Consider the following 14,009-nt stretch of genomic DNA (forward strand, 5'->3'; position numbering starts at 1 on the left):
GCACTGGGATAGGGGTATTCTGTTCACAAACCAATAGCATTTAAACCACAGCACCCACAATGCTGCAAGTAAGTGTTTTACACACTAAGCAGAGAGCGATGTCTTCCTCGTTAGTATAGTGGCAAGTATCCCCACCTGTCACGCGGGAGACCAGGGTACATCAGGACGCGCATTGAAGTGAAAGCAGGATGCGCTGCCACATCCACTGTGCAGATCCCGCCACACTAAGAGGTGAGTGGGTCTGTTCGATCACAGCGCTAGGCGAACCCCCAAACAGTGTGGGTGGCAACAAACGAAATGGGCCTGTTTCCGCCCGGTTTCGATCCGGGGAAATCGGGCCCAGTAGTGGCGGGATCTGTACAGTGCATGTCGCAGCGCTTCAATGTGCTCAACATTCACTCCTACCCCGAGTGCAGAAAAGACAGCGTCCGCAGCAACAACAGCTCAGGTCTCTGCACAGGAGCTAAGCTGCCCTCATCTCCTCTGCTCTGCAGCTCCTGCGGAGTGGAGTCCTGCCTGGAGCCGTGTTTGCAGGCGGCGGCTCCCCGCGCCCTGTCTGTGCGTCGTGTCCAAGAGCTCCTGGGAGGAAGAGAGAGCCCTCCCACTCGGGGGCTTTTCCACGGTCTGTGTGAGGAGGGGCGGGTGTGTCCAGTAGCTTATCGAGCGGAAGCCTGGGGCGGCGGAGAGCTGTGATCGTGCAGAACTTGAGGTGTCACCTCTTTGTCTGCTTTCCCGCCCCCCCTCCGCCCAAGCTCTGCTCCAAAGTAGCCCGGCAACCCCTCACACCTGCACGTGTCACAACCTAAGGTGCGGTCATGAGACACCCATGGGGTGTCGTTCTGTTCTTGCTAATTGTTTCCTGCCCGTCGCAGGCAGGAGTCCATGCGAGGAAGATGCGCTGGACAGAGCTCAGAGGGCGCAGCTGGGTGGCTTTCCTTCTGAGTGACGTTCCTGCAACACTCTCCCGCTACTCTTGGTGCGCTCATGCCACAACACAGGAAGGCTGGAGCAGGTGGCTGTGGGCTTTGCGCACCGCCGAAATAGCTCAGTTGGGAGAGCGTTAGACTAAAGATCTAAAGGTCCCTGGTTCGATCCCGGGTTTTGGCATTTTGTTTCATCGCGCCCTTTGTTCCTCTCTCCAGCGCCCCCTTCCTAAAGTGACGCGTCCCTTTCTCAGCCCAAAACGCAAGCGAGACACCAGCAGCGGTCCCTGCAGGTTTCTGTAGTGTAGCGGCTATCACGTTCGCCTAACACGCGAAAGGTCCCCGGTTCGAGACCGGGCGGAAACAGCCTCGTTTTGCACGCTCCTGTACTTCACAGAGGTCTTGAGCAACCGGTCATTTGTTCCCAATGTATTTCCGGTGCCTTCGTTCACTCTTGTACCAAACGCACGTTCCTTCTGTACACGGAGCCGATCATTTGCAATTGGGCTGTGCCGACAGACCAGGGCGAGCTCTGTCGGCTCAAAAGCAGCGCAGGACCTGCAAGAACAACAGAAAGATTAGCATCCAGCGGGGGCCTCTTAGTGAGCCCAAGAGCTCATCAAGAATCGGCTGCAGCAACAGGGCTGGGCGCATTGTTCCATTCTCCGCCCACTCTCGGTGTAAACAAGTCCCTCCTGGTCTCTGCTTGAAATGCACTTTCCTGCGTTTGCTTTGGTGTAACTGGCTTCCCCTGCATGGGCGAATGTGAAGAAGATCCTTAGTAAGTCATTGAAGAAAACCGAGAAGAGGTCGGAGTGGCCTCTGTCGTTCATCAACGATCCAGTCAGGCAGTAATCCTCTGTAAAGCGCCGTTCGTTCACATCGATTGGCTTTTTTTTGCCTTCATTCGTGCGAGTAGTAAAAGCAGACACCCCTATTCTGCCGTGACCCGGATTCGAACCGGGGTTGTTGCGGCCACAACGCAAAGTACTGACCACTATACGATCACATCGAGTTACCGAGACACACGCGGCAGGGCGGAAAGGGCTGTGCTCTCTTCGTGTGACATAATTCAGAAAAGTCCTGACGTTGCATTTCAACTGAGCCCCAGTATACATCGACCCTTCGACACTCTGAGTGACAACTCTCTTGCGTGTTTTCTCATATTTATGTAGTTTGCTTGCATGATGCCGGTGAAGTGGAAATCTAATAAGTAAATTGATTCTTAAAAATGTAGAGAGCTTTGAAAAAATATATTGGTGCTTTTAGATAATATATTTCAAGGATGTAACTGCTGTGCTACAGTGCGTGCAGAATTTTAGAAAACAGTTCGTCAACAAAGTACACTGTTTAGGTTAGTTTAGAAGACAATGTACCAAAACAATATATGCTGTCTGGGTCATTAGAATTAGCTGAAAGTAACTGATAAGCTTTGAATAACAAATCTAGTTTTTCTTCTCTCGCTCTATGATGTAATCTGTTTTCTCTTAGAGAAAGGGGAAGTTTTAGAAGGGACCAAGTGCTGAACTTTTTTACAGCGCAACGTCTTATAAAAACCCTGTACTGCTTGTAACAAATTGAGTCTCTGATGCACTTGGCGAAGTGGCAGCAGGGCTCCCAATATTGCAATATTGAAATAAAGACCTTACTCAGGTGAGAACTCTCTCTTGTGGCTTCCTTGACAGTTATATTTCCATGACAGTTTGGGGGCTCGTACGGGATCACAAACCTAAACGCGAACGGCTGCTGAAACTCCATCCGGACCCGGACAATTTTAGCAAAATTGGACGAACCTCGGAGGATAAACTGTTTATCCTTCCAGAGACGCGTCTGGAGAATTGGCAGCTGTCTGACGCCAGTAAGTGATCCTTAAAAATAAATAGTTTGAGAAGCGAGCCACAGGGGTGTTCTCACGCGGGTTTGATGAGTCTGGGACTCATATAAAGAACTTATCTTAACACAGACGTGTGGTTTTTGCTCTGCGGAGTAGTTAATGTGATAAGGTTCTAAGTAAGGCACCGATCGGTAAAAATGGGAAATTAAAATTCAAAGACGAAAATGGGACCGAGCAGTCCAGCAAAAGTACACGTACGACAAATTCGGAGAAACAATTATAGCCTGGGTTAGGGAAAAAAATTATGTTCATGAACTGTAAAGCTAGGGTAATAGGTGTAAGGGAACTTGCACATAATTTATATATGATAATTAGGGGCCCATAACTATGAAGGAACTATGAAGTGAATCAGAATGGACAGAGGAAAGTTGAATTAGGAAAAAGAAGTTTCCTGAAGAAGGGGAAACTTAGAAGAGAAGGAGAAGAAATGAAAGAAAATGAATTGGAAAACTTATTTAATGGAAAGAGGAATCACAGAAATAATGGGAAGCTTAAAAAAAAAGACTAGTCTTGAAACTAAAGAACAGCAAGCTGCAGCTAAAGTCATGGCCATGCGTACTAAAAAGAAAAAGTCTCCACCGAAATTAGAAAGCGGTCCGGAGCCACTTGTTTGTGAAATACCAATGTGCATTTTTCCAGGTCCAGAAGGAACTCCCACATATGTACAGTACATTGACATTGGTCTCCTAGTGAATTATTTGCATTAGTTAAGTCTTTTCCTTAATTGCCTGATGATCGTAAAGAATTTAGAAGAAAGGCAAGCGCCTTGTTCTTGATTGTCTTAAGCCTAATTACAGTGACATAACCTTGTTGCTAGATCATATTGTTCCTAAAGGTTTACAACGTCCTCTAAAAAGGAGGAGGCAGATTGGCGGATATGTAACCCAAATGATGAAGAAGTATCCATCTAAATTAAACCACACGGACATGGAGAGGAAAAGTTAGGCGGCCGCTTCTAAAAAGAGGTAAGGACTCCTCTTTTCTAAAAAGTCCCTTGTCCTCTCCATGTTGCTGTGGTGGGTTCAGGGTTTTCCTGAAGCTGAAGCGAGTACAACAGAAAAATGAGTTAATGGTTTATGTGTTTTAGAATCCTGTTTTGTGAAGGTGGGGTAGAAAAAAAGGGATTGCTGAAGGAATAGCGTCTCGCCCTGCCCTTGCGAAACAATCCAGGTGTTGCATCCTGGTACACGACTGCAGTACGGCTGAAGGTAGTAACTAGAACTGTACTCGCAGAAGAGCCGAAATGGTAACTCGATTCAACTGTGTGTTTAAAGCCAGGATTTGGAACCTGGTCCGTGTTCCCAAATTGTGATAGTTCGTCAGTTTGTCTCGACTTGGGGATTCCGCAGGGCGCGTGGGAGACGTGAAAATGGTTTGGTGTGAAGAAAAAAAAAAGTTTGATTAATCCAAAGTGAAACTTAAAAGAAATATGTCAGACGGAATTTAGGCTGAACAGGAATGTAGAAAAGTGTATGAACATTTGGATAAAAATAAACAATATTTAGAGGAATATTTGAGAATTCAACAGAATATCATAGATGAGACGCAAAAATCTCTGATGGAAAAGCTAAAAGCAATGGCTGAACGAAACGAAGTTATATATGCAGAAAAAGAAACAGCAAAAGAAGAAATAGAACGCCTTAAGAGAGAATCTAGGAGAAGGGTGGGAATTAGTGTGGAGATTTTTGAAAGAGCATTACCCACCGAAAACTGATTAGAGAAAAGTAACAGCATGTCAGCAGAAGGAAGTGAGGATGTTTCAGATTTTACAGAAAGGTTTATAGCTTTATGGATAGTATACTTGGGGTTAGCCGATGAGAAGGAAGTGAATGAAGATACTTCCACAGTAATAAAACAAATTTACTTGAGTGGGTTAAAACCTGGTGTTGCCAAGAATGTACAACTATGCTTTCCTGATATTACGGACAGCGGAGACAGATTTGATTTAATAACTCGCGAAGCATGCATGCAGAAGTGCGAGTGCTCCAAATGGGAGGTAAAAAACCTCCCAAGGAGGAGAAAAGGGAGCCGCCAGTTTGTCGAAATTATTGTGCGACTTTAATGTTATACCGAGATATAAAACCCCAAAGACAAAACTACTAATAAGCTGGTGTGTAGTTACTAAAAAAAGGTGTTTTTTGGAGAAATTGTAAGAAAGAGGCTTGATTTCACAATTAAAGAACATGTCAGAAGCTGAAACGAGAGCCGTGCGTGAACTAACAGTTTTAATCTAGTAAGCCCCTCTGTAGCCTTCCTAAATTTATCTCAGCATTGAAATAAAAGTGAAATAATCTTACAGTGTGCAGTAACTGGGGGATACAGGAGCACAGCTGTTCTGTTTTTAGACTAAAACAGCATAAAAATGTGATAGAAAGTTTTCTAACAGGTAACAGGAGGCTACAGGAGAAGGAGTGCAAGGGTTGTGTTTAAAGCAAATATAAGCTGTCAGAGTCTGCTTGGGTAAAGATGTACAGTTTCAACTACTGATGTGGGTGGGGGACTCCCCAGACCTATTTTAGGCCCAGACTGTAGCATTTTATAAGGAATTACTGCATGAAATAGCATTTATGTAAACATAACTCAATAGAGTTATGTGATATTGTGATTGTTTTACCCCTCTACCCCTCTAATGAGGGAATCCATAAGGCCGGGCTACTCCAAGTACTGGATCTTGAAAAAAAAAGGAGTATAAAACCAACTATATGATAAAGCCAGGGTGAATGCCTTCTCAGAACGAGCTTGTCTAGTGACGTATTGGTTTAAGGGGGGTAGTGCAGTCTAAAGACAAAATTGCCTTGACCCCTGCAGCAGAAACCGTTTTTGATGTTTTGAGACAAGCTTTTTTGCAGGCACTGGCCCTGGACTGGATTCCCTCAGACGGATCATCTGTATGTAATCTGTCTGTAAGTGAAAGAAATGGGTTGTGAGCCGTTGTGCTGTGTCAGGAGCATGGAGATAGGCATCGTCTGGTGGGTTTATTATTATTCAGGACCCCTTGATGCGGTGGCCAAGGGGCCGTGTTTATGTGTTGTGCAGGCTACCTGCCTAGCTGTATAAACTGTGAATAATCTGGTGTAGAACTAGCAGACTATGAAAAGATTTAATTGAAACTTGTAAATATGCTAAATGGAAAATTGTAGCAATTTATATAGACTGTATATATACATTTGGTGTATACCACAATTTTGGATGGCAGTGAAGGAATAGGGATTTCCCCAACATGGCAGGGACTCCAGTTAAGAATGCTGGGTTTGTCTCTGAACTGTTAGAAGCTTTGCAGCTACTGACTGAAGTAGCTGTGGTAAAGTGTAAATCACATAATAAAGAAATGTTTCCAGTTACTCGAGGGAACAACTTTGCAGATGTAGCTGTCAGGTGAGCAGTCCTGGTAGAACAGGAGTCTGAGACCCCTGTGAAACCTCTGTTGGTGAAAAGGGGACAGCTACAGGATATTCAGGCTGAGGCCTCTAAAGCAGAGAAAAGGACATGGTAAGAAAAGAGTGTGGTGCTGCCAGCACACTGAACGCCCTGCATGCCCTCACAGCCTAATGCCCTTTGTAGCTCGACAAATGCACTCTGTCGGACACCTGGGTGTGAGTCAAATGGTGTGCCGGTTACCCAAACCTGGGTGGGGACCATGTTTGAAGCAATAGCCACTTATGTGGTACTGTATCTCAATGTGATGCTTATCAAAGGAACTCAACAACAGTTCAGGTGCAGGTGCTACAGCTCAAAAGGCCTGCTCCTGAGAAACCTTTCATGCAGTAGCAAATGTTTACAATTTACAATTGTAAAGGGAAACCTTGGCTCTTATAATCTGTTTTCCCAGTGGGTTGCTGTCACTGCCTCTGTGTCTACCAAACACTTGATGATGGAGATAAGCCCTCGGTGGGCACTGCCCTACCGCTTATATTATGATCAAGGGACAGGCTGTGGCTGCATTATTCGGGGTGAGATGGACTGAGATCACCCTCAGTCTGCTGGAACAGTGGAATGAAGGAACAGAACTCTAAAAGATCGACTAGACATCAGACTGAAGGAACGCCATGGGATGCGGGCTGGATCAAACAGAACTGTGTAATAGAGCCTGTTTGATATCATCACAGGCCAATCAACGAAACTTCCTAGAGGGATGAATTTGGCTAATGGATTGTTGAATTTGCTAATTCTCTATTGTAGTATTGTAGGTTGTTAATTGAAGTGGTGCACGGGGCTGGTGAACAGGTGCTGGACACTTGGAGACCTCCAGTAGAGGGAAGACACGACCTGATACCTGGCGAGTGGGTGTGGGTGAGGAAGATATACCCTGCCAGATGTTGCAACCCTGCTGGGAAGGACCATATCAAGTGCAACTGACTACCGACTCTGCCATCTGAGTGACAGGATGAGATCGCTGGATCTACGCATTGCGCTGACACCGAACCACTGCACCAGAGACTGAGTGAACATTATTATATTGTCACTGTTTCTGTGTTTGTTGAGCTTCCTGAGGGGGGGTGACAGTGTACCTGTTAAGTGTAAGGAGTTTTACTTTAATAAATGGGGATATGGAATCAATACTTTATCAGTCAGCCACAAATAATAATCAGAGCTCCTGTTGGGATTGTATTGCTATAAAAGATGCTCATGGGAGTAATCCCCTTTGGTTGAGGTGATTATTTAGGTTAATTGGCATGGGTAAATAGCCCTGCTTTTAGTCTGAGTGTAACTCAGATATATTAGAATGGAAATAACTGTATGTTCCTCGCTATAATCACAGTTTTAGGCCATTCTCTATTAGGGTGATAGACAGCTGTTTAGGTGAGCAAAGACTAAACAGTACTTGTATTCTAGACAATTGTTAGCAAATTAATGACTTAGCAAAGCATATCTATGATGAAGAAAAATATATATCACAATTATAATCCAGATATTTGGGGCATTGGTGCATGGCTACAGTCTGTGCTAGGAACCTGGAGAGGGTCTCTGGTTCAATACATATTTGTGTGTCTGGTATTATTCGTTATGATCATACTGTTAATATCCTGCTTGAAAAACATGTGGACTAAAGCTGCTGCTTTTGTGCTAATTGTACGCCCCGAAGGGATCATGAAGGTCAAAAAATGATTTCATGGGAAAGGTTCTCTTATCTTGTGGCAGAACCTGATGGGTAGAACAATATAGTTTTAAGGGGGGTTACCCTTGGGAGTGATTCCCATAGATGCACATTATTATTATGGTTTGTTTGTTTATAATAAGATGTTTTGCAGGAACGGACCAAAGAGAAATTTTACAACTTCAGCTAGAATTGTTCTGCAAAACGGCACAGCTGAGGCAGTGGAACAATGTGTAGATTTTTCTAAGAGTTATTACCCAGCTGTTGACCAATCTTGTAAAAAAAACCCTAAGAAAAATGCTGGGCTCCAGCCCACAGGGATTTACCTGTGCTGTAAGAACTAATGCGTGAATAAGGAGACTGGATTCTGGTGAAAGACAGGAAAAAGAGGTGGTGTTCGCTCAGGTGGAGGGGGCCGTGCCAGGTGCCCTGAATTCATGCTTCCCACTGTAAAAAGGTCACAAACGAACTGAGCAAAGAGCAGGAGTGATGTCTCCACAGGGATAGATGGGGATCACATGCTTGGGACTGATGTGCACAGCCTTTTTTCCTTTTTATGTGGAAGCCTGTCACCACCCAGAAAGAGGAAGAATCTAAACGCGAAGCCTCTTTGTATACAAACTGGCTGAATGAAACTGATAATGAGGGGGATATGAGTAATTTGTGGTACAAATTTATAAATCATACTGTAAAGTTAAAGAAATTTAATGCATCTCGTTATGTATGTGCTTTAATGCCTCATTCTACAGCCTCACCCATTTCTCTCCTGGTTAGAATCACTGTTTGGGCCAGGGGGAATGTTTTTCTTTAAGTTACTAACACCGATTATAGTAGCTGTGATACTTGTCTTTCTGTTTTTGTGTTGCTGTACAAAATATATTATTCCAATGCTTTGAAATATGGTAATGAATATGTTTGCGCATCAGTATGTTCTGGTAAGAACGCAAGAATCCGAAGTATGGGAGCCTCCTGGGAGTCCATATGAAGAATCTAACTTTTAATTATTTTCAAGAATAAAAGGAGGGAATTGTAGTGGAAATCTAATGAGTTAATTGATTCTTAAAAATGTAGAGAGCTTTACAAAAAAAATTATTGGTGCTTTTAGATAATATTTCAAGGATATAACTGCTATGCTACAGTACGTGCAGAATTTTAGAAAACAGTTAGTCAACAAAGTACACTGTTTAGGTTAGTTTAGAAGACAATGTACCAAAATAATATATGCTGTCTGGGTCATTAGAATTAGCTGAAAGTAACTGATAAGCTTTGAATAACAAATCTAGTTTTTCTTCTCTTGCTCTATGATGTAATCTGTTTTCTCTTAGAGAAAGGGGAAGTTTTAGAAGGGACCAAGTGCTGAACTTTTTTACAGCGCAACGTCTTATAAAAACCCTGTACTGCTTGTAACAAATTGAGTCTCTGGTTGCACTTGGCGAAGTGGCAGCAGGGCTCCCAATATTGCAATATTGAAATAAAGACCTTACTCAGGTGAGAACTCTCTCTTGTGGCTTCCTTGATAGTTATAGTTATAGTTTCCATGACAGCAGTTTAACCGATCTTGTTACAGCATGTTACAGTTTACTATTATTAACCATATTAATTTTAAGTGCTTAATGTAAAATCTTGTAAAAATATATTTTCATTGTTCAAATATACATTAAGTCTGACTATCATATAATAAGTTAAATACAAAACTAAAGAAAAAATAGGGTTAAATATAATTCAAAATATTTTGCTAACAATGTTAACTGTTGATGAATAATAAAATGTATTAACTAAGGAGTAGGATGGCACAGTTGTTAGTATGTTTTTTGTTTTGTTTCTTTTTCATAAATACAACAGTAGTACCTGATGTCTCAGTGGCTTTCAAAATTAAATTATGCATGCAAACCTGTGAACTAGAAAGATAACTAAGATATCCATCCATTATATTCCATAATATCCATGAAATATATGGCGCTGAAATATGTGTGACGCAGTGGTGGCCTGGCACGGTGAGGTGCCCTGGCAGCTGTATGATGCAGTGGTGGCCTGGCACGGTGAGGTGCGCTTGCAGCTATGTGGCACGGTGAGGTGCGCTGGCAGCTGTGTGATGCAGTGGTGGTCGGGTATGTAGAGGTGTCGTGCGAGGCATGCTTTTTGCACGCATGAAGTAAATCCCACGATCGCTTTTGAACTTGGACAAAGTACTTCCAAAGGAGCGCTATGCGCAAAGATTTAACAAGCTCAACCCCCGCCGACAATTTGGTGTGAAGAAGCAGAACATTCAAGTTTCACAGACAGAAGCAGCACGCCAGCACAGCCAACATTAAAACGGAGGGCACACTACGATTTGCATTGACACAAAAGTGATCTGGGCAGACGTCGTTCCCTGCATAACGAAAAAAGTGGCAAAGCGCCTTTGGGTTGAGAGGACGCAAGAAGGTTTTTGTTTTGTGCCTTGATGTCAAGCTGAGAAAGTATCTTTAAACACTTTGCTTAGTTTCTCGAGAGACTGCCAAAAAGCAGTTCCCTCCCTTTCGTCTGAAGCCAGCTGAAAGTGGGTCTCGACAGAAGCACCTGGCAGCGGTGGGATTCAAACCCACGCCCCTGAAGAGACTGGAGCCTTAATCCAGCACCTTAGACCGCTCGGCCACGCTACCTGCTGCGTGCTGTCTCTTTGTCTCATTACTTGCCTGGAGGAAGCCGGTGGGTTTTGCTGTTGTCGCCCGACTTAGTGGCGTTATGACCGTGGAACCGACTGCACCTGCTTTTTCTGAGATGCTTCCCCTCTCATGGCGAGATCTCGACTTCTTTAACACCTCTGGATAAAGATCTTCTGTGGAGCAGGTTTCAGACCTCTGCGTACAGCACCCTTGATGTCATTTTATTTTTACACCAGCCGCATCCGGAAAGTTGTGTCTTTTACGTTTTATTTGAACAACAAAACTACATACAATACAAACAAGAGCACATATAACGTATCAAGAAAATCGTCAGGGGCACATGCTATAATACAATTACACTTAATGAAAAACGATTACACAAGGTAAATAAAGATAAGGTCCGCACAGCTTGTTCTTACATTTCGAAAGAGTCCGTAAATACCCCTTGACGTCTATTTTGAACTGTTCAAACGTAGGACTCTTCCCAGACCATTTCACTTTATACCACATTCCTAAACGAGGATGCTTCTCCTGTTTTAGAACTATTTTGGGCGGTATGGCTTATACAGCACACCCACAGTATTCTAATGGTGGGCTGCAGATCTGTGCTATAGTTCAGTTGAATTCAAAGGATCCAGCAATCGTACTGGATTTGACCGGGATTCTGAAATGTCTCTTGCAAAAGTATTCGGGTTTGCTTGAACCTTTGATACAAAAAGTGATCTGATCTGAAACTACCCATCTTACAATCTCTGAGGTAGTTGTCACTAAACTCGGACGTGATGTGGCACACATGTGCCGTGTGCCTTTACTTTTGTAAAAAACTGGTATTGGGAAAAGTTTCTTAATATTTCTTTTGATTAGCATGCAAGAATTTGTGATCATTACCTATGGAATTTACCGCCAGTGTGGAGCTTGAATTCACAACCTTGAGACTCAGTGTTCAAGAGTCACAGAAGAGGTCAGCCTGGTCTTCAGTTTAGCAACGATAAGCTCCGGCAGTGCTCCTCTGTAAAGCAGATTGTTCGGATCGGTTATGTGGGACGGCACTTCGATACTAAGATCGTTTGCAGCACACGCATGGTTTCCCCCTTCACGCAAAAAACATAGACGAAGGAAGCTCTATTGTCTTGGGCTGCTGATCCCGGATTTAAAGCGCTCTGGGTGCCAGCTAAGTCTCTAACAAGCACACTATAAAGACAGGAATTACACTTTGCTCACGTCACGCATGGAATGGCGAGGCTACTTGATCCAATATTATCTAGCCTCACCTTATATGGTGCCGATTCCTGGTTTTCATTTAAGAAAGAGCACTGCAAACACCGTAAACAGTGCAAAACGTGTGATGAAAGAAGTCTTTTCCCCCCTTTGTCTAAAGCAGAACACAGCGGAGTCATGCCGAGGGTTGTGAGATCAAGATTTCAGTGGAGCACTGTCGTCTACGTCTTTAGCTACATGAGTTGGACATCCTCTTGTACACGGAAAGCAGATTGAGATCCTCTGACATGAAAAGTGCCAGGTAAAAGCCATTTCTCATCCTTTCTCTTAGTGGTGGAGCTATCGCATGTAAATGAGGCAACTTGCAAGGCGAGCAGGCTCGGTGCACACCGAACGCAGATGTCTCAGAGCAGTTGAGACGTGTCCAAGTGGCTGTCAAAGGACAGCACTTTGCCGGCACCGTGGCTTAGTTGGCTAAAGCGCCTGTCTAGTAAACAGGAGATCCTGGGTCCGATTCCCAGCGGTGCCTTTCTTCCTGTCTTACTGTACAGAATTTATCCTTACGGGCAAATCCCATGCCTTTTAATTCAGGTGAATGCAAGTGTTCGTTTCCTTTCTGGAACAACTTGTTTTGAAAGAAATCTATACAGCTTGAGAAAGATGAAACACAAATCTTGCTTATCAGTGAAGAAGAGGTGCTCCCAGCAGGCCAGCTAATACCAGCAAGTTTTTTTTCACCCTGACCCAGAGAATGGAGAAAAGCGAGGCGTCTGTGGCTCTGCAGTGTAATCAGTTCAGGAGTTCGGCGGTTAGCTGAAAGAGTGGTAAATGGAGCTCGCCCCAGCCCATTTTTGTTTTGTGCCTTGATGTCAAGCTGAGAAAGTATCTTTAAACACTTTGCTTAGTTTCTCGAGAGACTGCTCAAAAAACAGTTCCCTCCCTTTCGTCTGAAGCCAGCTGAAAAGGGGTCTCGACAGAAGCACCTGGCAGCGGTGGGATTCGAACCCACGCCCCCGAAGAGACTGGAGCCTTAATCCAGCACCTTAAACCGCTCGGCCATGCTACCCGCTGTGCGTTGTCTCTTTGTCTCATTACTTGCCCGGAGGAAGCCGGGTGGGTTTTGCTCTTGTCGCCCTACTTAGTGGCGTTATGACCGTGGAACCGACTGCACCTGCTTTTTCTGAGATGCTTCGCCTCTCATGGCGAGATCTTGACTTCTTTAACACCTCTGGATAAAGATCTTCTGTGGAGCAGGTTTCAGACCTCTGCGTACAGCACCCTTGATGTCATTTTATTTTTACAGCAGCCGCATCCGGAAAGTTGTGTCTTTTATGTTTTATTTGAACAACAAAACTACATACAATACAAACAAGAGCACATATAACGTATCAAGAAAACCATCAAGGGCACATGCTATAATACAATTACACTTTATGAAAAACGATTACACAAAGGTATTCGGGTTTGCTTGAACCTTTAAAAAAAAGTGATCTGAAACTACCCAGCTTACAATCTCTGAGGTAGTTGTCACTAAACTCGGATGTGATGTGCCACACATGTGCCGTGTGCCTTTACTTTTGTAAAAAACTGGTATCGGGAAAATTAAAGTCGAAACCCAAAACAGTAACATATTTAAGAGTAAATGCCTCCTAATAGCTAGCGAGCGCTCCTAGTTAGTAAAGTTGTTTGTGTCCCTGCCTGTCACGCGGGAAACCGGGGTTTGATTACTGATGGGGAAACAGCTAGTTTTTTATGATCAGATTCCAATCTTTAATGCTGTGTGTGAGAGTTTACGTAACTTTCTTTTTCTCACATTTTCTGACGACTATTTCGAAGGAGCGCACTGTCAACTCCAAATACTTTTCAAAAATCTGCCTGCATGTTTGATTAGTTTTGTTTTACTTAGAAAAAGTTCAATATCGATCATAACTAAAGAAAATTATGATCAGAAACAAAAACAAAATGTTGAAGATGCAACTCGATCTTGAATCAGAGATGGGTGACATGGGCTTCTGTTCTGATATGGTTGTACGAGAAACAGGAGGAATCTCTTCTCTCCTATGGAGCATGAGCTGAATCAGGAATGAGACATGTCATATATCAACGCATGACCTACATCGTAAAACAAAAACTAAAATAAAAACTAACATTAAGTTATCAGAGACATCCATTTATATACAAACAAGAGACAGACAAAGCAATAATTCTACATTAACTTGTCCTGCACTGATCAG

At 43.6% G+C, this 14,009-nt stretch overlaps 5 non-coding genes across 5 annotated transcripts; 3 read left to right on the forward strand and 2 right to left on the reverse strand.

Annotated features, from left to right (window-relative positions):
- Positions 1-1,034: 1,034 nt before the first annotated feature.
- trnaf-aaa (transfer RNA phenylalanine (anticodon AAA)) lies at positions 1,035-1,107 on the forward strand. Its single transcript has one exon. It is a non-coding gene; the product is annotated as a tRNA-Phe (tRNA).
- Positions 1,108-1,216: 109 nt separating this feature from the next.
- Positions 1,217-1,289, forward strand: trnav-aac (transfer RNA valine (anticodon AAC)). Its single transcript has one exon. It is a non-coding gene; the product is annotated as a tRNA-Val (tRNA).
- A 9,183-nt stretch (positions 1,290-10,472) lies between these two features.
- Positions 10,473-10,554, reverse strand: trnal-aag (transfer RNA leucine (anticodon AAG)). The gene has a single exon. It is a non-coding gene; the product is annotated as a tRNA-Leu (tRNA).
- Positions 10,555-12,230: 1,676 nt separating this feature from the next.
- trnat-agu (transfer RNA threonine (anticodon AGU)) lies at positions 12,231-12,304 on the forward strand. The gene has a single exon. It is a non-coding gene; the product is annotated as a tRNA-Thr (tRNA).
- Positions 12,305-12,759: 455 nt separating this feature from the next.
- Positions 12,760-12,841, reverse strand: trnal-aag (transfer RNA leucine (anticodon AAG)). The gene has a single exon. It is a non-coding gene; the product is annotated as a tRNA-Leu (tRNA).
- Between the last annotated feature and the right edge of the window lie 1,168 nt (positions 12,842-14,009).

Source organism: Lepisosteus platostomus, chromosome 5 (assembly GCF_059453375.1).
Source record: "Lepisosteus platostomus isolate fLepPlt1 chromosome 5, fLepPlt1.hap1, whole genome shotgun sequence".
Taxonomy (NCBI): domain Eukaryota; kingdom Metazoa; phylum Chordata; class Actinopteri; order Semionotiformes; family Lepisosteidae; genus Lepisosteus; species Lepisosteus platostomus.